The sequence below is a fragment of the Globicephala melas genome, chromosome 1 (assembly GCF_963455315.2).
Source record: "Globicephala melas chromosome 1, mGloMel1.2, whole genome shotgun sequence".
Taxonomy (NCBI): Eukaryota; Metazoa; Chordata; class Mammalia; order Artiodactyla; family Delphinidae; genus Globicephala; species Globicephala melas.
In genome coordinates this window covers 1,807,659-1,832,134 of record NC_083314.1, presented here as the reverse complement: position 1 = coordinate 1,832,134, position 24,476 = coordinate 1,807,659, and the positions used below count along the sequence as shown (strand labels likewise).

The 24,476-nt window shown below is 42.5% G+C and overlaps 1 long non-coding RNA gene across 5 annotated transcripts; it reads left to right on the top strand.

The window, feature by feature from the left end:
* The first annotated feature begins 23 nt into the window (after nucleotides 1–23).
* Nucleotides 24–21,324, top strand: LOC115845963 (uncharacterized). Of its 5 annotated transcripts, XR_009561188.2 has the most exons (7): nucleotides 24–338; nucleotides 880–1,000; nucleotides 7,957–8,115; nucleotides 13,034–13,164; nucleotides 15,454–15,616; nucleotides 17,398–17,591; nucleotides 17,677–21,324. It is a non-coding gene; the product is annotated as an uncharacterized lncRNA (long non-coding RNA). The 5 variants fall into 5 exon arrangements; XR_009560761.2 differs by having other exon boundaries at nucleotides 17,398–21,324; XR_009560775.2 differs by having other exon boundaries at nucleotides 6,721–8,115; nucleotides 17,398–21,324.
* Nucleotides 21,325–24,476: the final 3,152 nt, after the last annotated feature.

Below are 24,476 nucleotides of genomic sequence, written 5' to 3'. Positions count from 1 at the left end.
GGGTGGGGGGGGTGTTGCGGGCAGTGGGTGAGGCCCCGTGGGCCTCGAACCCTGATCTGCTTCTAGCCGGCGAATAACTGGAATTAACGGAGCAGGTTTAGTGTGCACGTGAGATACTCTGGACCTTTCCACCCGCCCCACCCGACTGCGGGGATAGTCACACAGTCACGTGCCGGGTGGGTCCCGGGGGTCGCACTTCGCTGGAGCTGGTCCCCGAGCCGCTGGCAGTGAAGTGACGGGGAAAGCGCGGGACCGGAAGGAGGGACGCGGGGCTCCAGGACTTCCAGCGCTTTCAGGCTAATACTGGATGCACACGAAATCACATGTTGAGCAAATATGTAAGTTTTAAAGCACACTGAGAAAACGGAAGCCTGTGACTCCACATTATCCACGTGGAGCATATATACGGGCGCTTCCCGGGTTCTACCCTTTGCTTCTTCCCTCGACCACCCCTGTCCTGAACTTTGTCTCTCCTTGACATTCTTAGTCGTTTGATTATAGGTGGAGGCATTCCCAAAGGATATATTGTTTGACTTTTCTCTTTTTGAGCTTTATACAAATGATACACAGTCTTGTGGGATTTGCTTTTATCGTTGAACGTTTCTTTGATTCACCCAAGCTGTTAAGTGTAAGCAAGCTGTGTAACATGTATTTTCGCTGCTGTAACATTGCGTTTCTGTGAAGTCGTTTATGTCCAGTTGTTTATCCATTTTTCTGTGGACACTTGTCTCCAGTATTTTGTTATTATTGGAGGCAAACCGACCTTGAAGCTAATGAAATTGGAGTTTCAGGGCCCCTCCCATGGGTCTCTCCCATCGACCCGAAAGAGGAGCCTTGGCAGTGTGTTCCCATGGTCATATGTTTTTGTAAAATCTACAGAAGGAAGACATTTAAACCGCGATGGAAGAGGGCCAGTTTCTCTTTACGTTCCTGCGCCCCCTCCTTCAGCCCTTTTCAGCTTGGGTGATACACGGCTGCAGGCATTTGGGGTTGAGCCAAGGTGGGTTGCATCAGGGATGCGTTTGAGTTCAGTGGAGAGTATGTGTGAGGTTTGCAGTCTTCAATGTCAGGCTCTTGCTTTTCGCCCCAGGGTAGGAAGGTGCATGAACAGATGGTCATATCAGAATAGGAATGTCCCATAACATTCAGCACCTGACCTATGTGTGTGTTGGGGCAGAAACCTAGTTTGAAATGTAGGGAGCTGGAAGCTGATCTGAAAAAACTCAGATGTGTAAAATTGTAAGTGGAGGATCCAGTTCTGACCTGGAAGTTCTCTCCTGTCAGGAACGTAGTCATGCTTCTATGTTTATAAATGCACTTTACATGTTTCCTTTAATGATGAGAATCACACAAAGTAAAATTTGTCAGATTCTCTGAGTTTGTAGGCCATAACCCTATAACAGAACTACAGTGAGTCTGTCTGGATGTGAAGACACATGTTTTCTACATCCCAAATATTAATAATAAAAAATGTTCAGTAAACTATGTTAGAAGAAGGGCAGTCTTCTCATTTTCTCTATGGAAAGTGATGTTGTGGAAATCATTGTCATATAAAGAGGGGATTAAGCCTATGCAGCCAAAAGAATGAAGGAAAAGGGTATAGAGGTGTGTGAGACAGTTAATTTTAAAATTAGTATGGTACTTTCCTGGGTTTTGTCACATTTGCAATTTGTTGTGATTTTTCTCCAATTACATAAGCTCATGCCTGACAAAACCTGAGCCTGCCTGGGTGATACTCACAAGGCTGGCAAGGGCCTTCCTGTGCACAGCTCTTGCACTCGTCTCAGTTGAACCCAGGAGTAACAGGACTGGATCAGAGGGATGGGGTATACAGCTTTACACGATGTTGCCAAAATGTTTTCAAAGTGCTGGTACCAATCTATACTGCCACCAGCACGGATCAGCCCTTTCCTGTTATTCCACATTCTTTCCAATCATTGTTTTGGTCAAACTTCTTAATTTTTGCTAGTCTACTGAGAGTAAATTGGTACAAGATTATGGTCTTAATTTGCATTCTCTAATTACTGATAATGTCGAACATTTTTTCATGTGCTGATTGCTCATTCATGTTTCTTTTCCTCTTCTAAGCATTTTTATTTTAAAAAAACATTCTGGATACCAATCTTCTGTCAATTGTATGTGTTGCAAATATTTTCTCCCTGTTTATAGCGTGTGTTTTCAAATATTTTTTTAAAATTTTGACTTCTGATTTTGAAAAAAAAATATCAAACTTACAGAAAAGTTTCAGGACTAATACAATGAACTCCTGTGTACCCTTCACATAGATTCACAGTTTGCTGTATTTGTGTGTAAGAGAGACAAGATATAAATTATTTTTGCTGAACCATTTGAGAGTAAGTTGCAGCATGCACCTCTGAAAACAATGATGTTTCCTTATGTTGGCACAGAACAATTTTCAAATGTAGATAATTTAGCACTGATATGATACGTCTAATATACAGTCCACATTGAAATTTCATCAGTTGTTCCAATAATGTCATTTAGACCAGGGGTCCCCAACCCCCGGGCCACACAGAAGGAGGTGAGCGGTGGGTGAGCGAGCGAAGCAGCATCTGCGCTCTCCATGGCTGACATTACCGCCTGAACCATATCTCTCCACTACCCCCCTCCAACCCCTGTACGTGGAAAAATTGTCTTGCACGAAACCGGTCCCTGGTGCCAAAAAGGTTGGGAACCAATGATTTAGAGCAATCCTCCGCACCCCCAGGCCAGGGTCCAGTCCAAGATCTTTTCACTTTCTTTATTTCTATACTATCTTTAGATAAATATTAAGTTTAGCATAGTTAAATATGTCTATCCTTTCCTTTGTAATTAGCAAACTTTGATGTCTTAAAAAAATCCTGGTCTTGCCAGGGGTTGAGGGGAGGGAGGGATGGATGGGCAAAGCGCAGGGAATATTTAGGGCAGTGAAACTATTCTGTGTGACACTGTCAATGGGGTACACATGTCATTATACCTTTGTCCAAACCTGTGGAATGTACAACAAGTGGAGTGAACCCTAATGTGAACCGTGGACTCTGGGTGATGGTGATGCATGTCTGTAGGTTCGTTGAAGCAAACGTGCCATCTGGTGGGGGGGGTGCGTTGATAATGGCGGGGCTGGGCCTGTGTAGGGGCAGCAGGTAGACGGGGCATCTCTGTACCTTCTCAGTTTTGCTGTGAACCTAAAGCTGCTCTAGAAAATAAAGTCTATCAAATAGAAAAAAATATCCTTGTCCACCCTGCTATCTGAAAGGTATTTCTTCGAATTGGGGGGAAATTTTTAAAGTTTTGCCTTCTACATTTAAATCATTAATCCATAGGGAATTGGGTTTTGTCTAGTATGAAGTAGGGATCCATTTCCTTTCCTTTCCTGTTTTCCAGATAGCCAGGCAATTGTGCAAACACCCTATATTGACTAGAATCCTTTCTCCAGTGACCTGTGGTTACCATCTCTGGTCATATATCAAGGCCCCAAAGTCTGTTTCTGGACTCACTATTCTCTTCCTAGTTTTCTGTCCCTGTGCCAGTACCCTTCTGCCTGAATTACTATAGCTTTATACATTTTGCTGTCTGGTTGAGCAGGTTTGTTCAGGATTGGCTTGGCTATTCTTGGCCCTTTTTTCTTGCATATACATTTTAGGATCCACTTGTCAATTTCCACAAAAAAGTCCTGATGTGATTATGATTGGAAATGCATTAATTCTGTAGGTCAATTTGGGGGGAGAATTGAAATTCCTATAGTAAGATTTTGCTATATATCTCTAGTTATTTAGGTTTTCTTTAACGATTTCTATAGAATTTTTAATTTTCTCTAGAGATACTTGCTCATCTTTGGTCAGATTTATTCTACATTCATTACAGTTTATGTTATTATCATAAATGTGTCTTAAACTTATGTTTTTGTTTTTAATAAGACTTTTTGGTGACTTTTTATTTGTTTATTTTTTTATTTTTTTGGCTGCGTTGGGTCTTTGTTGCTGTGTGTGGGCTTTCTCTAGTTGTGACGAGTGGAGGCTACTCTTAGTTCTCATTGCAGTGGCTTCTCGTTGCAGAGCATGGGCTCTAGGTGTGCGGGGTTCAGTAGTAGTGGCACATGGACTCAGTAGTTGTGGCACGAAGTCCCTAGAGTGCAGGCTCAGTAGTTGTGGCGCATGGGCTTAGTTGCTCTGCAGCATGTGAGATCTTCCCGGACCAGGGATCAAACCCCTGTCCCCTGCATTGGCAGGCGGATTCTCAACCACTGCGCCACGAGGGAAGTCCTTAAACTTATGTTTTTGAATTATTTGCTGGTTTATAAAAATGAAATTGATTTTCACATATTGATATTTTAGCCACCTTGCTAAATGCTCTTCATATTTCCAATAATATGTAGATTATTTTTAGTTTTCTATTTAGAGGGTCACATCTTAAGTAATGACAGTTTTGTTTTTCCTTTCCTTTTCTTTCTCTTACCTTATCATGCTGGCTACCATCTCCAGCACGGGGTTGAATACATGTGATGATAGCAGACATTCTTGTCTAGTTCCTGGTTTTAAAATACTTTAATTCACACATTTCCTCATTAGGAATGACGTGTGTTGCAGGTTTTTCAAATACCCTTTATCGAGTTAAGGAAGTTCTGTTTCATTGTGAATTTGCTAAAAGTTTCACCATGAAAGAGTACTGGATTATATCAAATGCTTTTTTCCTCTCTTTTTTAATCTATTGAGATCAGCAAAAGCATTTCCCCCTTATCTAGCAATATGAAGAATTATATTTATAATTTAAAGGTTTTTCAAATGTTAAACACCTTTGCATTCCTGAAATAAGCCTAATTTGTCCATAATATATTTTATATATCTGATATTTTATGTTAACATTTTGTTTAGGATTTTTAAGTTTATGTTTATAAGTAAAATTGATCTGTAATTTTCCTTTCTCACGCTATCCATGGTTTTACAGGCATCAAAGAATGAATTGGGGAATATTTCTTTTTTTTCCTCCATTATTCTGTGGAATAAATTATATAATATTGAAATGACCTGTCTGCTGAAAGTTTGGCAGAGCTCCCTATAAATTATCTGGGTGTCGAGTTTTTTTGTGTGGGTAGAAAGATTTTTACCTTTAGATTTATTGTTTTTCACAGTCATAGAACTATTCAGCCTTTCTTAAGGAATTCTTGGGTCAGTGTTGCTAAGTTATATGTGTTTTAATGTTCTTTTCAACTGTTTCATATTTACTTTCAGAAAGTTCTTCATTTTATCTTTTTAAAATGTATTTTATATATAATATTATGTCTCTTTTTCATTAATACTGACTTGATCTTTCTCTCATTTTTTTTCTTAATCCATCTCACCAAAAGTTTGTCTCATTGTACGTTTCCCAAGAATCAACTTTTGACCTTGTTGATCCTCTTTATTGCAAGTTTGTTTTCCGTTTCACTGCTTTATGTTTTTTCTCTCTCTACTACTGTCTTCAGATTATTCTATTTTTCAGTTAATGAGTTTAGCATATTCACCTTTAATCTTTCTATTTTTCTAATATAAGCATCTAAGGCTATAAGTTTTCCTCAAATACTGCTTTTTCTGCATCCCACAAGTTTTGATACATAGTATTTTTATTCAGTTCTCGTATATTAAAATGTCCATTGTTATTTCTTCTTTAAACCATGAGTTATTTAAGGACTTTTAATTTATTTATTTTTATTTTTGGCTGTGTTGGGTCTTCGTTTCTGTGCAAGGGCCTTCTCTAGTTGTGGCAAGCGGGGGCCACTCTTCATCGCGGTGCACGGGCCTCTCACTGTCGTGGCCTCTCTTGTTGCGGAGCACAGGCTCCAGACGCGCAGGCTCAGCAGCTGTGGCTCACGGGCCTAGTCGCTCCGCGGCGTGTGGGATCCCCCCAGACCAGGGCTTGAACCCGTGTCCCCTGCATTAGCAGGCGGACTCTCAACCACTGCGCCACCAGGGAAGCCCAGGACTTTTTAATTCAAAATGTATTTATGTTTTGTTCATATATATTTGTTGCATTGTGGCCAGAGAATCAAAGATCCTGGAGGCTTGCTGTATGGGCTGGTCCATGGTCGATTTTTAGAAATAGTCTAAAACAAAGAAGAATGTTGATTTCACCAGCAGGTAGATAGGTGCAGGGATGTGTATCAAATAAAGCAAGCTTGGTAGTTCAGACGTTTTACACCTTTACTAACGCTCATGTTCAGATTTGCCTATCAGTATGCCTATCTATCACCCATTAATAGATAAAATAGGTCAGTCAATCTCTTATTAAAATGGTGGATCTGTCCATTTTTCCCTGTAGTTCCAGCAATTTTAGTTTTGTGTATTTGGGGGCCATTTTATTTTAGAATCAGTGTGTACAAAGAAATGTAAGCATCAATATGTCTTAGAATCTTAGATTTGAATACATTTACCAGGGTCCAGTCATAGCCCCTGCCACTCTCCGTACCCAAACAGGAGGCGTTGTGTTACCGCACATGACCAGTTGACTTATTAAGTACTTTTAGAGGCAGTGAACTTCTTACCTTACAGGGAAGCCCAGTTCTTCATTGGAGATCTCTGCTTAATTATAATTACCATTTAATTAGCCAACATTGTGCAAAGCATTTTACAAACATTATGTTTAATTCTCAGTACAATCTTATAAAGTAGGTATTTTATCCGAATTGCACTGATGAAGAAACAGGTAACATTCACAAGTGTTTCTTTTTTTTTTTTTTTTTTGCAGTACACGGGCCTCTCACTGTTGTGGCCTCTCCTGCTGCGGAGCACAGGCTCCGGACGCGCAGGCTCAGCGGCCATGGCTCACGGGCCTAGCCGCTCTGCGGCACATAGGATCTTCCTGGACCGGGGCACGGACCTGTGTCCCCTGCATCGGCAGGCGGACTCTCAACCACTGCGCCACCAGGGAAGCCCCCACAAGTGCTTCTTTACGTTGGGCCTAAAACCATGTCCCCTTAACTTTCAATCAAGGGACCTGGTTCTAACCATCGTTTCTAGCATTCCCAGCACTTTCTAATCCTTTGGAAACCTCAGAACTAGTTCAAGCTAATACGTGTTGCATAACCCTGCCCTGCCTGACGCTCATCAGTTTTCTCATAGAAGATTTGGACCCTTGTTGTATACATGCCTCTTCTTACTATGACTTTAAGAAAACTAGTCAGTCTTTTTCCTCTGTTTTTTCTTTTTCAAAAACTAGGCAATTTTTACATGTGGGGTGTTTCATTCTTAATATATAGCCTAGTGAGTTAAACTCATTTCTGCACGTGAGTTAGGCATGCTACATGAAGCCTACTATTAAACATCAAGCCCTTCATCTTTTGGTGTTAATAAGTCAACCTCAGAACCACTCAGGCCTCACATGTGGCTCTACCCCACCATATGCTCTTTAGTAATGAGCTCAGAGTCAGATTTCCTCCTAGGTCTCACCAGAGCACAGTCTAGTTAACCTAAGCTGCGACTCCTGCTTTCTGCACAAAACGTCTTCACCGACATGGTTTTCAGATGGTCTTTTAATTGTGGGACCACGGGAAGCCTTACCCATGGTAGTTCACGTGGGGATCACAGATGGCATGATGAATGCATTGTTCTTGTGCATTATGCTTTATGGCAGGGAGGGACAGGAAACTATCCAGGGTGACTCAGTTAGACAAGAGTTGTGGAATGCGTACATCCTGCATAACCATGCTAAGAGTTTGCCTTAGGCTGTGTCTTAGAACCGGAAATGCTGCAAGAATGTGAGCTGACCTGTATGTTATCCTCATGCGCTGTTCAGACATGTACAGAAATAATAATGCCTATCGTTCTTTGATTCCGGGGACCTTCAGTCTCACACCTATTCGTTTATAGCTACTCCTTTTTTTTTTTAAATTGGGGTATAGTTGATTTACAATGTTGTGTTAGTTTCAGGTGTACAGCAAAGTGATTCAGTTATAAATATATATATTACTCCTTATTCCTTTAGTATGGAGGCTTGGAAACCCGTATAACTTACGTCGAGGGGAAGACAGGAAAGCACAGGTTGATAGCATTTGGCTGCCATGGATACTTCTTTCACTTGTATCATCACAATGAATCAGACCACAGCTTGGACTCAACTTTCTGCCGTCGGTGACTTTTCCCGGTAAACACTATGACAAAATCTTCAAGTTCTAAAAATTGATTTACTCATTCAAGGGATTTCTGGCATCTACCACATGGCGAGCATAGGAATACAATGATGAACAAGAAAGCCATAGTCTCTGTCTTACAGTAGAGGTGGGGCGATAATTACACAGTAAGTGCTGTGACAGGGGACGTACAGAATGTCGGAGGAGTGTGTAGGATGGGAACACAAACCAGTCGTGGGGGAAAGGAGAAGGCCTTCCAGAGGAAATGACACCTAAGCTGAGATCTGAAAGGCCAAAGATAAATTGGGACAATTGACACAGGAAAAAGAGGAGGAGGGAAAGGCCCAAAGTGAGAGTACGGTACATGCAAGGAACTGAAAGAAGTTAGGGATCATCTGCTTAGGCCAGGTTATGCTGCAGTAACAAGTGACCCCCAGTCTCAGTGGCACACAACAACAACAGTGGTTTATTTCTCATTCATGCTGCAGTGTGGAGAAAAGATTGTTGGGCGTAAAACTGAGGGAGGAAGCTGAGGTAATAATTCAGGCTGGAGCAGACGGTGGCCTGAACGCAGGTAGAGGCCATGGGGATACAGAGGAGTGGACGGAATCAAGAGATGCATAAGAAGTAGAGTAACTAGCTCTCCCTGGTTGACTGGATGTGGAGGGTGAAAGAAAGGAACCATGGTTGTCACTCGAGTTGCTTTATTCTAACCACAGAGCAGAGCAGGAAGATTAAAGCTTTTATAGAGATGAATTTAATACAATAGCGTGATAAATATTTTATTGTTAATAATTTTAGAAACGTCTTCCTACTAATCTTGAACACATCACAGAGTTAATGATCTTGGTAATCATATTATTCCTTCTGCCCAAACTCCTGGCACAGATGTATTCACAGAACTACATAGTTCTTGGCAGTGAGGCTTCTGGGATGCCAAATTAGGAGGTGTCTAGTTAAAACTAGGGGTGTGTTAGAAATCTAAAACTTCATCCTAAAACTTGAACTTATGGGACTTCCCTGGCGGTCCAGTGGTTAAGACTTCGCTTTCCAATGCAGGGGGTGCGGGTTCTATCCCTGGTCAGGGAGCTAAGATCCCACATGCCCAGCGGCCAAAACATAAAACAGAAGCAATAGTGTAGCAAATTCAATAAAGGATTTAAAAATGGTCCACATCAAAAAAAAAAAAAATCTTAAAAATACCCCTCGAACTTACAAAGTCATTGGATGGTTAGAAAAATAGACTGGTACTGACCGATTGTCAGGGAGGAAGAAATTTCCCTCTACCCTTCTAGGTTCTTCTGGATGGTCTAAGAATTAAATTGACATGAAACATTAACAGGAGAAAATCACGCAAAGTTTCATAACATGTCTTCATGGGAGAGATCCACAAAAACTGAGTAACTCCCCCAAACGGCCAAAACCCTCACCTTAAATACCGTCTTCAACTAAAGACAAAAGAGGAAGTTGCGAGTAGTGGTTTGGGACCTCAAAGGGGAGGAAGGCCATTTACATGGAGATGGAAAAGCAAATGCTTGGTGAGCGAGTTTGCTGAGCCAGCAGACACAATGGGACAGAGTGGACTCTGGTCTCCAGGCCCTGCCGACTTCCCCACCACACCGGCCCGGCCCGTATTCTTTGCAGAGATCTCTGGCGATAGCTCTATTTTGGGAACAGGCCCTCTATCGAAATTCTTTTAGGCAGCTGGGGGAAGGTCAGAGTTTCTCCCTGCGTCTTTTGGCCTTGATTGTTTTCAGCTCAAAATAATCCATATCCCAAAGAGACATTTTGGAGTGGAAATTTTGGTCCCCTACACTATAAAGTCTGCATATGTAGACCTTAGCGAAGGGAGGTACATACAGTTTTCATTAGATTAAACACTGCAAAGCTGGTATACTCTGAAGACATCGTACAAGAGCCATGCCCGTTGGAACACTTAGAAATCTGCCAGTGTGCGTCCATTTTCCAGAGGGAAAGATGCTGCATGGACTGTCCCTTTCAAGATTAGGCCTGTTTCTGGGACATTATATTCTCAAGAGATCTTTCTTTTTCTTTTTTAAATATTTATTTATTTTTTTGGCTGTGTTGAGTCTTCATTGCTGCGCGCGGGCTTTCTCTAGTTGCAGCGAGCAGGGCCTACTCTTGGTCGCGGTGCGCAGGCTTCTCATTGTGGCTTCTCTTGTTACGGAGCATGGACTCTAGGCGCGCGAGCTTCAGTAGTTTCAGCACGCAGGCTCAGTAGTTGTGGCACATGGGCTCTAGGGCGCACGGACTTAAGTACTTGCGGCATGTGGGCTCAGTAGTTGTGGCGCACAGGCTTGGTGGCTCCGCGGCATGTCGGATCTTCCCGGACCAGAGATCGAACCCGCGTCCCCTGCATTGGCAGGCAGGTTCTTAACCACTGGACCACCAGCTAAGTCCCCTCAAGAGATCTTAAGTTTTTCCAAGGCAACTCTAAATTTCTCAGCAGTGGACATATTGAGAGCGGCAATTCAGATATTCTTTTATCTGGCAATAATCTTCCTTCCTCCCAGCTTTCCCTGCCCTACTTTTCCTGCCGTGATCATTTTTCAACCACACTGGGACCACTAGTCTATTAATTTCTCTATTTTCTCCCAACATGTATGCCATCTTCTGTCTTCCTTTCCCATCGTATCCAACTTAGATTCTGTACTGGGGGGTTAACTTCAGCACACCTGCCACAAACCTTGGTGGTTTCGTTCAGTTACTTCATTTGAAATGTTCACTTTCAGTGACAGTTTACCTAGTGCAGCAAAACAAATCAGTACTTCATATAGGAGAAGAAAATAACATTAAACTGAGATATTTAAGACAGGGGGAAGAGTTGGTTATTTGACTTTAAGTCAAGCTATCAAAAACTATTAGTTTTGAGATGTCCCTCTTTGTGTAAGTCTACGATAAAATGTGAATTCAGAATTAGTCAAGATTTCACAACAGTAATCTCCATCTATACTGAGGGACGCTTAAGCTCTTATATGTATCAAGGACTTAAAAATATTCTTACATAGCAATTCCCACTCTAGGTTTTTTCCTTATAAACTAATTACTGATACACATAAGGTATATTTTGGGTGTATTTTTTTATTACATCATTTGATGATAATGTTGTTGTGGGACCAGCCTAAGTATTCACCAAAAGGGAATTAAATTAATATTGTATATCTGTACAATGGAATAAAAGGCAGCCATTAAAAGTTATGTTGAATATTTAATGACATGAGAGGATGTTAGTGATTTCTTTACAGACAATAAAAAGTGTTATATGGAGAAACTGGAACCTTCTTACATTGGTGACGGGAGTGTAAAGTGGTACACAACCATTCTGGAAAGCAGTCTAGCAGTTGCTCAAAATGTTAAGCATAGAGTCACCATGTAACCCAGAAATTCTCCTCCTACACTCCAAGAGACTCAAAAACAGGTGTTCAAACAAAAACTTGTACAGGAATATTCATAGCAGCATTATTCCCGACCATCAGAACCTGGAAACAATCCAATGTGCGTCATAAATGGATTTTTAAAAAGCGGCATATCCATACATTGGAATATTATTCAGCAATAAAACATTAAGTACCGATACATGCTACAATTTGCATGAATCTTGGAAACATTAAGCGAAGTGAAAGAGGTCAGTCACAAAAGACCACATATTGTGATTCCACTTATATGGAAGGTCCAGAATAAGCAAATTTACAGAGACAGGAAGCAGATCAGTGGTTGTCTAGGGCTGAGTAGGGGCCGCTGTGTGGTAGGGAAAAATGGGAAGTGATGGCTAATGGGTTTCTTTTTGGGGTAATGGAATGTTCTAAAATTATATTGTGGTGATGGTTGTACAACCCAGTACACATATTTTAAAATATTTAACTATACACTTAAAATGGGTGAATTGTACGGTATGTGAATCTCAAGAAAGCTTTCTAAAGTGTTAATAGCTCTTCCTGGAAGGTGAGCTTATGCTGTTTTTTATCGTTTTGTTCATCTGTATCCCCTGCAGTGAACAAGCGTTTCTAGTCGTAAGAAAAAAGAAAGTTATTCGTTTCAATGGTTTGTCTCAGCAAGGTAACTTCTTAGAATTAAGTATAGAAGTTCTTGGGTTTAAGACCATTCTTTTTTTTTTTTTTTTTTTTGCGGTACGCGGGCCTCTCACCGCTGTGGCCTCTCCCGTCGCGGAGCACAGGCTCCGGACGCGCAGGCTCAGCGGCCATGGCTCACGGGCCCAGCCGCTCCGCGGCATGTGGGATCTTTCCGGACCGGGGCACGAACCCGCGTCCCCTGCATCGGCAGGCAGACTCTCAACCACTGCGCCACCAGGGAAGCCCCAAGACCATTCTTAAGTTAAATCACTGTCTTCAGAGGCAAACTGCTCCATTCTCCCAAGCCATTCCTACATCTTCTAACTGTCCTCTACTGTAGAATAGAGGAAGGTTTTTGGTTTTTTTTTTCCATCAAATAATGATATCTGGTGGGTGTTTCTACTTTTCTCGTCTTGTGTGGTGATTCATTCCAGGCTGCATGCCTTTCCATTTTTGACTTTTCATTGTTTGCTGCATCCCAAGAACCTCTGCACTTTAAAAATCTTAATTTGCAATGGTAATATATTCAGTGTGGTTTCACAAATTGGGTTTAATACTTTAATCCACTTTAGCACATCCTTCCCTTACCCCATGACGGGTTAGCATTTGGTGGTAATCCCTTCACAGTGATAAATACAAGCAACAGTGTTTTGCAAAAAAAAAAAAAAAAAAAAACTTAAATTTCAATTTGACAGTATAATAATATACTGTGGGAATTAAAATGACTGTGTTAAAGTAGATTATAAATAGTCTGAAAGATTATATAAAAGTATTTTAAAGAATTGGAGATTTTCTCTTTATTATAGCATATGTTAATATGTTGATTAATTCTTTTTTGCAGGTGGGTGGAGCAATCAGTATCAGATGATAACTGGGCTTAAGGAAAATAACTTTCAAGTCATACTTGCTTAAAAGAGATCTACTCAGTCAAAAGGCTACATTGCTTAAACAGTGAGAAAAATCCATGAATAGGTAATAATATCAAATTTCCTTCTTAGACATAGGCCATGAAATTAGAAATAACTACATTAAAAAGGGGGAGGGGGGACCAGACCACAAAATCTGCTATAATTCATAGAAAAACACTTCCGAAAGTTAAAAGCAGTATAAAATAGAAATTATTATTATTATGTGAAGCAAGAAGATATATGTTCTTAAAGAGCATGAACATAAGCCTTTGCAAGAAATTTCAAGTTGAAGGTTTTTGCTTATGTTTTTGCATTTTTATCCTTGAAGTCAGTGTTCTGAGAAACAGCCGGAGTTCTGCAGAGGCGCCTGGAAATTGGGAATGTGGGTAGCAGCCTTCAGTTTTCTACCAACGGGTGATTTCATTTAAATACTTGGTCTGGAGCTTAAAAAAAAAATGGAAAAAAGCTTGGAAACCAACGCTGGTTTTTCAGTGACCACTTACGTAAACGTTTACATCTTTGCAGTCGTGACCTGCCCCTGAATTCTAAGGTGGAAAAGGGAAAGCCCTTATATGGCGATGCAGGCAGACCCGCAGCTGGGCTAGAACCCGCTGTCAGAAGTGTTTGCTACATAACAGCCCAGATTTGTGTCAAAGAGCGGAGGATGCAGTTGTGTGTTTACCCCTTGGAGACTTTGCTTAAGCAAAAGACCAGAGGGTGGCGCGTCGGAGAAATGCTGTCAAGTACAATATACACGGTTCCACTCAGGATTATTATGTAATTCTTATTTTGGAGGAAAAAGAATCACACTGAGGCTTTGCTAAGATTGCCTGTCTCCTGTCTGCCTCACCTGCTGTAATTCCTTGAGGGTAGAGACCCTGAATTTTCCCCTTTTTGTCACCAACACCTCTGTAAGCCTTGGCACATCAAAAATATTTGAATGATATACAAGGATGTAATAATCTACCAAGTTACCAACTAAACGATAAGAATTTATTTTCCAGTTTAAGGTAATTGGTGGCTCTCAGAGTAGAGAGAGCTGCTAACAGGAGCTGTTTGCAGATTCTCATTGGGTAAGATAACAACCAAAGGGAGTTCCTGGCCCCTAATATTCTCCACCTTAAACATTCTCGTTCCTACACCTAGAGTATTTCCTTTTTATTTATTTTTAAAATTTTATTTATTTATTTATTTTTGGCTGCGTTGGGTCTTCGTTGCTGTGCACGGGCTTTCTCTAGTTGTGGCGAGCGGGGGCTACTCTTCGTTGCCTCATTGGGGCTTCTCACTGTGGTGGCTTCTCTTGTTGCGGAACACGGGCTCTAGGCATGTGGGCTTCAGTAGTTGTGGCACAAGGGCTCAGTAGTTGTGGCTCGCGGGCTCTAGAGCGCAGGCTCAGTAGTTGTGGCCCACGGGCTTAGTTGCTCCGTGGCCTGCGGGGTCTTCCCGGAGCAGAGATTGAACCCGTGTCCCCTGCATTGGCAGGCAGATTCTTATCCACTGCACCACTAGAGAAGTCCCAGTATCTCCCTTTTATAAGAGTGGGTCATACAAAAGCTTGTACCACAAGCTTGGTTAGCTTGTTTCTCTGAAAGGTAATAGATTGAGATAAGTGTGCCACTTGGATTATTCCTAAAAAGCATTACAAATATTTCTGGATTAGGATTCAACTTTGAGAAATGTGAAGATGCTACATTTCCTAAATCAAATAAGATTTCCCTATGAATATGGCTGCTGCGACTTTACCTCACTTGCTTTCTGTAAATAGCCACGTATCAATTTGTATGTCTATAATTATAATTTTCATCTTGTGAGTAAAAATATCAGTATTTAGTTTACCTTTCAATTACTTTAAAAAAAAACCATATGCTATAATCTGAATGTTTGTGTCGTCCCAAAATTGATCTGTTGAAATCTTAACTCCCAACATGATAGTCTTAGGAGGTGAGACTTTGAGGAGATGCTTAGGTCATAAAGGTGGAGCCCTCATGAGTGGGATTAGTGTTCTCATAAAAGAGACCCCACAGAGCTTCCTCGCCCCTTCCATCGCGTGAGGACACGGTGAGAAGGCACCGTCTATGAATGAGGAACTGGACCCTCGCCAGACACCGAATTGCTGGCACGGTGTTGACCTTGGACTTCCCAGCCTCCAGAATTATGAGAAATAAATTTTGTTTACAGAATGACAGTCTGTGGTACTTCGGTAGAGCATCTGGAACAGATTAAGACACCGTAGTAGCTTAAATATGTTATACGGTAGGATGTGGAATCGATTTCCTTTTACAACGTAAAAAATTGGAAAATGAATGTAATAAATCATTTTGCTTAGCCTTTCTTATGTTTATCTTTTATGTAGATAGATTTCATAATGACAAAAGAAAAAGAAGAAAAGAAGGAACCGTGAGTCACCCACAGAGGACGCCAGGGAACTGTGACATAATAAGAAATATGTGTGTGGTGTCTCCACGGGCTTCCTGGCGCAGAGCTCCTGAAACGCTTGGAATTTCTTGAGCGATCGGGTAAAATGAGGCCTCCTTGCTTATTTATAACCACACCTGAGTTTGTGTTAATGAGGTGACTTAGAAAAGACCCTAAGGATGGGACTGAGGGGAGGCTGGGTTGATTAGAGGGTCAGACCTTTCAGCCCCACCCACTGACCTCGGGGGAGGGGCGAGGGGCTGGAGATGGACTTAATCACCCATGGCCAATGATTTAATCGATGACGCCTAAGAAATGAAGCCTCCGTAAAAACCCTACACAACAGGTTTTGGAGAGCATCTGGGCTGGTGAACACGTCAAAGTCCTGGGAGTGGTGGGCATGGATGCCCCACCCCTCCCCCCATACCTGTGCATCTTGTCCCTTTGGTTGTTCCTGAGTTGTGTCCTTTGTAATAAATGGGTGATAGTAAGTGCTTTCCCAACTTCTGTGAGCAAATGATCAAGCTGAGGTGAGGGTTGTGGGGATCTCCGATTTCTAGCTGGTTGGTCAGAAGTACAGGTACCCGGGATTTGCAACTAGCATCTCAAGTTGGGGATGGTCTTGAGGGACTGTGCCTCTAGCCCGTCTGCACTAATTTCGGGTAGTTAGTGTCAGAATTGCTTAATGGGACAGAGCATCCCACACATCTGGCCTCAGAAGTTTTGTGAGTAGAAGAAATAGTCATAGTTTTCTTTCAGGAACCAACCTATCATTCTAACAACTTATAAATAAAAAGAAAGAATCAAACACTTGTCTGGCCTTCCTGTACAAACTGTACCTGAGGGTAACCACTCGTTGATGAAATGGTTTCCCTTTGTAGAGAGATTCCAGCTAAGAAGCGAAGCAGGCCTCATTAGATCCAGAAATATCACAGGGCTGCAGCCTCCAGTGAAAGAGCGGGTGTAAGCAAAGATCACCAACGGCTGCTAAAAGCATTAGGTGAAAAAAGGACAGAACTTGACAGTGTTATGAGTCAGCCTGGCAGGGCCTGAGCCCGCTGAACAATCCCAGCGTCACAGAAACAGACAGATATTCCGTGCTTCCCGATGGAAGCACGCAAAACCACTTACACAGTGTCCATGCCAAAGAAATTGAACCTAAATCTGATTGAGCCTCTAGATGTATGAATTACAGAAAATATAAGAGACAGAGGAGGCTTTTAAACAACGTCAGTGGCATGCAATTAGCAAGGTTCAGACTGTGGAAAAACTTACAGGAAAAAATGACAAATACATTTCCAGGAAAAGAAAGGAAGTGAGCCTGACTGAAACAGAGGAGGAACCCATGGCTTAGAAGAGACATAGAAACTGAATGTAACACGTGACCCTTATTTGGCTCTTAAACAAACTGGTCGTTAAGAAAGAAAAAAATTCAAGAGCTACCCAGAAGGCTTTCTCTACTAAAGGCAGAGACAGGGTCACAAACCCCACCCACTGTCTTTGCCTTTTCTTGGCTTAAATCCTGTAATTAAAGAGGTGTGCCTTTTAGTTCACCCTTCTTGTCCAGAGCTCACACCCTTTACAAGTCAGCACATTAAACCTCATCAGTCACAGACTCTCAGACTTTGCTGAGTTCATGAGCTTGTTTCCCAAGGGCGGGCGTCAGTGAAACATCTACAGCTCGAAGGTGATGATTTTTCTAAAAGCCACCGACTTCATGAGGGTACTGAGCTCCCTGGTCTTTACACGTTTGATTCTTCAGAGTCGATTGCAAGTGATACGCTGGTCAAGGGGGTTGGAGCAGGCCTGGCGAAGATGGTGATGTTCTGATTTCTTGTGTGTTTTGTCTTTGGAATTTTTTTTTTTCTGTATGTCTTCATAGGAATGAACGAGAGTTTAGAAGACCAAATATTTCAAACCAACCAGTGAAGCCCTTTGGTGTGGTTTTGACTCCAAAGCAGCAAGACTGTCTCCTGGTCTCCCAGGGCCATACGCCACGGGCTCACTTTTCAAATTAAGGTGAAATCCAAGTGAAGGTGGAAAGGCAAGGTGTGAGGTCCTTCGACAGCATCCCTGGTAGGTGACCATCCACTCTCTATAAACACCTCCAATGGCAGGGAATCTCAGCCACATTCATGAAGCTTCACTGTTGCCTCACCAGGAACCAGTCTTCCCCATTTCCCAGGACGGCATTTCGAGTCTTAGAGACAGTGTTCTCATCCCCGCCCCGAGTCAGTGATTCCTACCTGGAGTCTCGGGAATGTGAGGGGACAGCCATCCTATTGGACAATACCAGCTCCTTGGAACAGCCAAGGTTAGCAGTTGGGGGCTTTTCCTTAGATGCCGTGATGCTCTGTTGAGGTTAGAAATTTATTTCAGTGGTTAGAAAACAAGAACATACACTAAAATCTTTAAAAATGGTTTTATTTTATTTTTTTAAAGATTTTTTGGTTTTGACATGGACCATTTTTAAAAGTCTTTATTGAATTTGTTACAATATTGCTTCTGTTTTATGTTTTGGTTTTTTGGCCACAAGGCATGTGGGAGCTTAGCTCCCCCAGTGCAGGGGATGTGGGATCGAACCCACAGCCCCTGCGTTGGAAGGCGAAGTCTTAACCACTGGACCACCAGGGAAGTCCCTAAAAGTGGTTTTAAAACCACTCTCTTAAATTTTCTCTTCCCCAGGGTAAACATTGCTTGCTCTTTGAAATATTGGTAATACAGGTTTATATATTTTTTAAAATATAATAAATAATGAAGTATAAATTATATATAAGAAATTACATGTATATTATATTAAAATATATATGTATGTTATTAGAAAAGGGTAGCCTCACCCACACGCACTTTTAGGACAAGACCTAGCGACTGTACACATCACTTGTCGTCACATCTCATTGGCTGGAGCGTTGCCACGTGGCTGCACCTGCTGTCAGGGAGCTGGGGGAGGTAGTGTGTGTCTGGCAACCCAGGCGCCGGGGTAAAACTTTCCCTGCTCTGGAAGGAGGGAAGAGGCAGCGTGGGGGGCTCTTAGCATTTCTGCCACGATAACTCTAAATAGAATCTATGCGACCACATAGCATAATGACAGTGTGTCCTGGTTTTGTCACCAGGCCCAGCGGTGAGGCTGCGTAAGGGTCACGGGAGTGGAGACACACAGAACGGAGCCAGTATTCAGTTCAGGAATCATAGAATTTAGTGCACGTGGTGAGCACACAGCACAGCTTAGTAAGAGTAGGGAGAACACAGAAGGGGTACCGACCTCGCCAAGGAGAAGTCTGGGAGGAGGCAGCTCAGCGCCAGCAGGGTCCCTGGTTTGTGATGGTTTCAGGACGTCTGTGAGTGGGACTCGCCCTCGGCTGGGACAGGGCCTCGGGCAGCGCCTGGACATTCCACAGTGTCTGGTCGGGTCCTCCAGCCAAGAGCCTTCAGTGTCCGACTCTGGGGGGTCTGCCTGGAGGTGGGCAGGTGCTGCCCCAGGGCCTCTCGTCTCCAGCAGCTACTCTGTGCCAGCGAAGGTTTCCGTGATGTTACAAGGCAAGTCCTTAAATTCATTCTCTAAGTCTGTGAGTCTCTTCCTGTTTTGTAAACAAGTTCATTTGTAGCATCTTTCTTTTTAGATTCCGCATATCGATATCGTATATTGGTCTTACTAACACAACATTGTTAATCACCTATGCTTCAATATACAATAAAAATTAAACAAACAAACAAAAAACAAAGTCCTCATCTAAAGGAACGCTCTTAGCTCACCATACGGACGCGCTCACAGCCCGGCACCCGACGCTTTGGAACAACCAGCCTGGCAGTTGACGCTGGCCGTTGGGACTCCGCTTTGACTGCTGAACAAAGCTTGAATCCGAGGAGTTTCACACCAGACAAGCAGGGAGCACAGACTGCAGCATAACCGTCCTAAACTGAGAGCTTCACTGAAATATTCAAATACAAGGAACGTGTGTGAAAGACGTTTGTTCTTGGCTGGCTAACACCCGTTCAGTCCACCTCCAGTCACAATTCCGGGTTTTGTTTGGGCATCTAGTCTTCCTCTCTGTCCATCTGGTTGAGGGGGAGTCTGGGGGTGACTTGTGACCTAGCCAAACCTCTCAGAACCCCACAGTCCCTAGACGAGCGTGACTGGGTCGGGATTGGCACGTGACTCATTCCAGCTACTAGAAAAGCAGGTTCCTTTAATTCTGCTGCCATCTTGCCATGTGGAGCATATGACAATGAAAGAACTTTTTTTTTAGCCCAGGATCCAGCCACGTTTCGCGTCTGCTCTCCACTGGGGCTTCTTAGCCACGAGATCCAGGAAATCCTCTTCTCCATCCCTGTTTTGTTTTTCTCCTTACACCAGTTTGTAGTGGGTTTTCTGTAACTTGCAATAGAAAAAAAATCCTAACTGATACATTTGAGATTATTCCTAACTCTCCTACATGGAAAATAACACAATAAACAATTAAAATAATTAAATAAGATAATTAAAAACCAAGTAAGATATCTGACTAGTTCATCTATTCGCATGAATGAACTGTTATATAGCAGAGATATACAAAGCGTCATTGTTCTGCACTGTGCAGCCAGAATCTGAAGCCCTAGCCTGATCACAGGCTGCAAGAATTCTTTGCCACACGTTGCTCGGTAACGAATATTACTGTAGATTTAAGAGCTTGAAAATTCCGTCATTATCAACAATTCAGCCTGAAATCTTTCTGGAACGACGTGGGAATATAAATAAGTTTAAAAGGCATCAAGCCGTTCCTTCCTCTTTCTAACAGCTTCTTTTCTAGGAAGTCAAACTCTCCTTTTACACAGACCTCTTGTTCTCACCCTGTGGTTCTTAAGAGACGCCAACAATACTTCTTCTTACCACTTACACTGAATAAATAATTCAGGGTAATATAATACCGAGTGGAACTTAGAACTGATAGACTTCTTCCAAGCCCTTTAAGATGTATCTTCAAAAGAAAACACTGAAGGACGCTTTTATGGATTCCTCTATTCTTCCTAATAAGGTCAAAATAATAACAACACTCATACTTCACATTGTCTGTTTGGCAAAGGCCCGTTTGACCGACAGGGTGGTGCTGGTAACAGGCACGTGAACCCTGCAAGGCTCCTGCCTTGTGCGAGATTAAGGGACGCGCGGGCAGAGCGGAATGCAAAGGTGTTCTGTCACATCTTCTCTAACGAACGACCGCATCAGAGTTACCTTAGAAACAAAGGGTTTATCTCATCTTAAAGATGGGCAGGGACTTCCCTGGTGGTATAGCAGTTAAGAATCCACCTGCCAGTGCAGGGGACATGGGTTCAATCCCTGGTCCAGGAAGATCCTACATGCTGCGGAGCAACTAAGCCCGGGCGCCACAACTACTGAGCCTGCGCTCTATAGCCCGTGAGCCACAACTACTGAGGCCACGCACCACAACTACTGAATCCCTCGCGCCTAGAGCCCATGCTCCCCAACAAGAGAAGCCACTGCGAAGAGAAGCCCTTGTACTGCAACGAAGAGTGGCCCCCGCTCACCGCAACTAGAGAAAGCCCGCGCGCAGCGACTAAGACCCAACGCAGCCAAAATAAATAAATAAATAATTAATTTTTTAAAAAAGATGGGCAAAGGAGGGAATTCCAGTCCTTTTCAGTAACCCATGTAGTTACGTAACACGCCTCACAAGAAGTTAATCAACTATGTTTTATCCAAATCCGTTGAGTTGAAATTCCTTTGTCCTCAGTGGAATTAGAAAGCTACTGGCTGTCGTCAGTGTGAGCCCCCTTCGTGTATTTGAACCCTGTATTAAAAGCTCTGTTTTGTGCTGAACATTTTCTTTATGATTTCTTTTTTAAAAACCATTTTTAAATGGAAGTAGAGTTAATTTACAATGTTATGTTGGTTTCAGGTATCCAGCAAAGTGATTCTGTTTTATATATAGATGTATATATATAGTTTTTCAATTGTATATATTTTCAATTGTATATATACATAATGGTCTTTTTCAGATTCTTTTCCATTATAGGTTGTTATAAGATATTGAATATGGTTCCCTGTGCTATACAGTAGGTCCTTGTTGTCTATCTATTCTATATGTACATGTTAATCCCAAACTCCTAATTTCTCTCCCCCACTGTGCTGAATATCTTTAACCTTTAACCCAGTCATTCTCAACTGGGGTGATTTTATCCCCAGGGGACATTTGGCAACGTGTGCAGCCTTTTTTGGTTGTCACAACTGGAGGGCAAATGCTACTGGCGTCTAGTGGGTAGAGGGCAGGGATGCTCTAAACACCCTACAATGTGCAGGGTGGTTCTACACACACACACACACACACACGGACACACATGGACACACATGCACACAGCCCTCCAAACAATTATCCTCCAGTGTTAATAGTACCAAGGTTGATAAACTAGTTATCTTCTTAGTATATTCTTATTTTCCAGACCTTTAGTAATCATTTGAATTTTCTTTCTGATTTTTTAAAATATTTATTTTATTTTTGGCTGCATTGGGTCTTCGTTGCTGCACCCGGGCTTTCTCTAGTTGTGGCGAGCAGGGGCTACTCTTTGTTGTGGTGGCTTCTCTTGTTGCAGAGCATGGGCTCTAGGCGCGAGGGATTCAGTCGTTGTGGCGCATGGCCTCAGTAGTTGTGGCTCGCGGGCTCTAGAGCGCAGGCTCAGTAGTTGTGGCGCATGGGCTTAGTTGCTCCACGGCATGTGGGATCTTCCTGGACCAGGGCTTGAACCTGTGTCCCCTACGTTGGCAGATGGATTCTTAACCACTGCACCACCAAGGCAGTCCTTAATCATTTGAATTTGCTTTGAACCTCTTCTCCAACTTACATTACCCCACTTGGATTTGGAGCTGTGACTTACACGTGAGCCTGATTGTTACTGAAAACTAAGGACACTGACTTCATAATTGCTTTATAATTCCCTCCATCTGTGATACTTGTTAAAGGATAATTTAATGACATGTCCTGTATGAAGGTTATAGACACAGAACTGCTCTGGGGATATAAATGACCCACTTCAAATGCCTGTAGGCATTTGGTTGAATTACTAGGGCACCCAAAGTTCTACTCCAATAAGATCATCAGAATATCCGAACCTGATAGAAAAGGAGAGGGGCTCAGGGTGGGGGCCTGGGAGAGGAAGTCTCCCTGAGCTGTAGCCGGAGGAATAAGGGTGATAGAAACAGAAGGGGGGAGCCCCGCAAGGCTGGCGCTTACAACTCTCTATGTGAGCAACCAAAGAGAGACGTTGGATGAGGCATCCCGGCCTCAGCTACATTTTACTGCGGCCTAAGGACACGTATTTAAGATAACTTTTGGTAAGTTCTTAAACTTCTGTAACTTTTCCAACATTTGTTTACTTTTAATTCCCTATTTCTTAATAACGTGGAGCAGTGAAAACCCTTCAAATGAAAAGGCTTGTTTCCGGCTTAAAAAATGGCAGGAGTAGCCCCCTTTGAGGCTAACCTTGGAGAATGGGATTTCTGGAAGAGAAACCAGACTGTTCATGGCCAAGGAGGGGAGCCATCTGGGGAAATCCTGGGATCAGCAAGAAGAAATTTGGGACAGTGAGGGGCTGATGCTGGGGTCAGAAAAAGTGCTTCGAGTCTTCAGAACGGTTGCTGGGTTCTGCTTTACATAGTGCCTCACTCATGAGAGGGTTTAATGTATGGTCTTCTGATTTTGATTAGCATTTTGCTCCTAACTACTGCTCTTAAATTCAAATTATAGCTTTCCAGAGGATAAAAAAAGGGAGAGAGAAGAAATATGCTGAGGTTTGCACAGAGATCAAATAACCGTTCCTTTCTAAAACCATAGATTCTGCCGTTTGTTCCGTTTTTATGCCAGGTCTGACATTTCTCATGCTTCATGTCTACATATAAACATTCGCGTTGGAGAGTCTGAACAAAAATCATTTGGTTGGCTGGAGTTCTGTAAGGAGTCTATAAAACGTTCTTGGAATTTTAGTTCCAAGTATGTTTTTATATTTAGGTGACTCACAAAAACTTTATTTGCACTCTGTCTACTTAGCATGAAAGATGATCTGAATGAATGTGAAAAAATAATTAATTTCAAATTTACGCAAGGGAAAGATTGTAGCTTACTGTCTCTCACGTTCCCTCTGCTTCTAACTCCAACTGCATTCCAACTCCTTCTGCTGGGGCCACTCAGTAGGCAAGAAGGGGTGGGAATCACAGACCTGTGTGATGCCGCCTTCACTCTGGGCGGGACGGGGGTTGGGGGTCAGGGTAGGATGGAACTGATGTAAAGAACTAAAAACGATGATGTCTAGTAGACAGACCCCCTGATTGTGCCATGATAGTTGGCCTGCCAGCAGGTTGATTTCTGCCCCTTGTACATGGGTATATTCTTGTTGACCCCAAAGAGCTGGAGAAGAACCAAACCGAGGCCAGGAGAATTAAAGGAGATCAGGGAGCAAAAGGGTTTCCTCCCTGAGGACCTGTCTGCTGCCATGCCATCAGACAATCAGAGACCATTGTCCTTCCATCCTCCCTGGACCACTGATACTTAAGCTTCTCCCAGGATTCCACAACCAGAAAGAGAAGGAGCAAATCAAACTATCAGATTAAGTCCCTTAGGAAATAGAGCCACTGGAAGAGACAGACAACAACTTGTAAGAAAAACAGTAAGAAAAAACTAATAAGAACACGAAGGAGATCTATGTGCAGCATAAAAGAGGCTCTCTAGATAAATCAAACCTTTATTTTCTGACTAAAATTTTAGTAAAATGAAGGCCATTGCTGAGACTCAAATTAGAGGCCTGGAAAATTCAATGGAATAAAATCTCAAATGACAGAGCAAAAGCACAAAGAGATAGAAATTGCATAGACAAAAGCATAAAGATAAGAGATTTGGAAGATAGACCTTGGAGGATAGATTCTAGAAGGAGGGCAAGGAGCAGGTGGAGAAGAGATAAAAATAGAAGAAAATATTT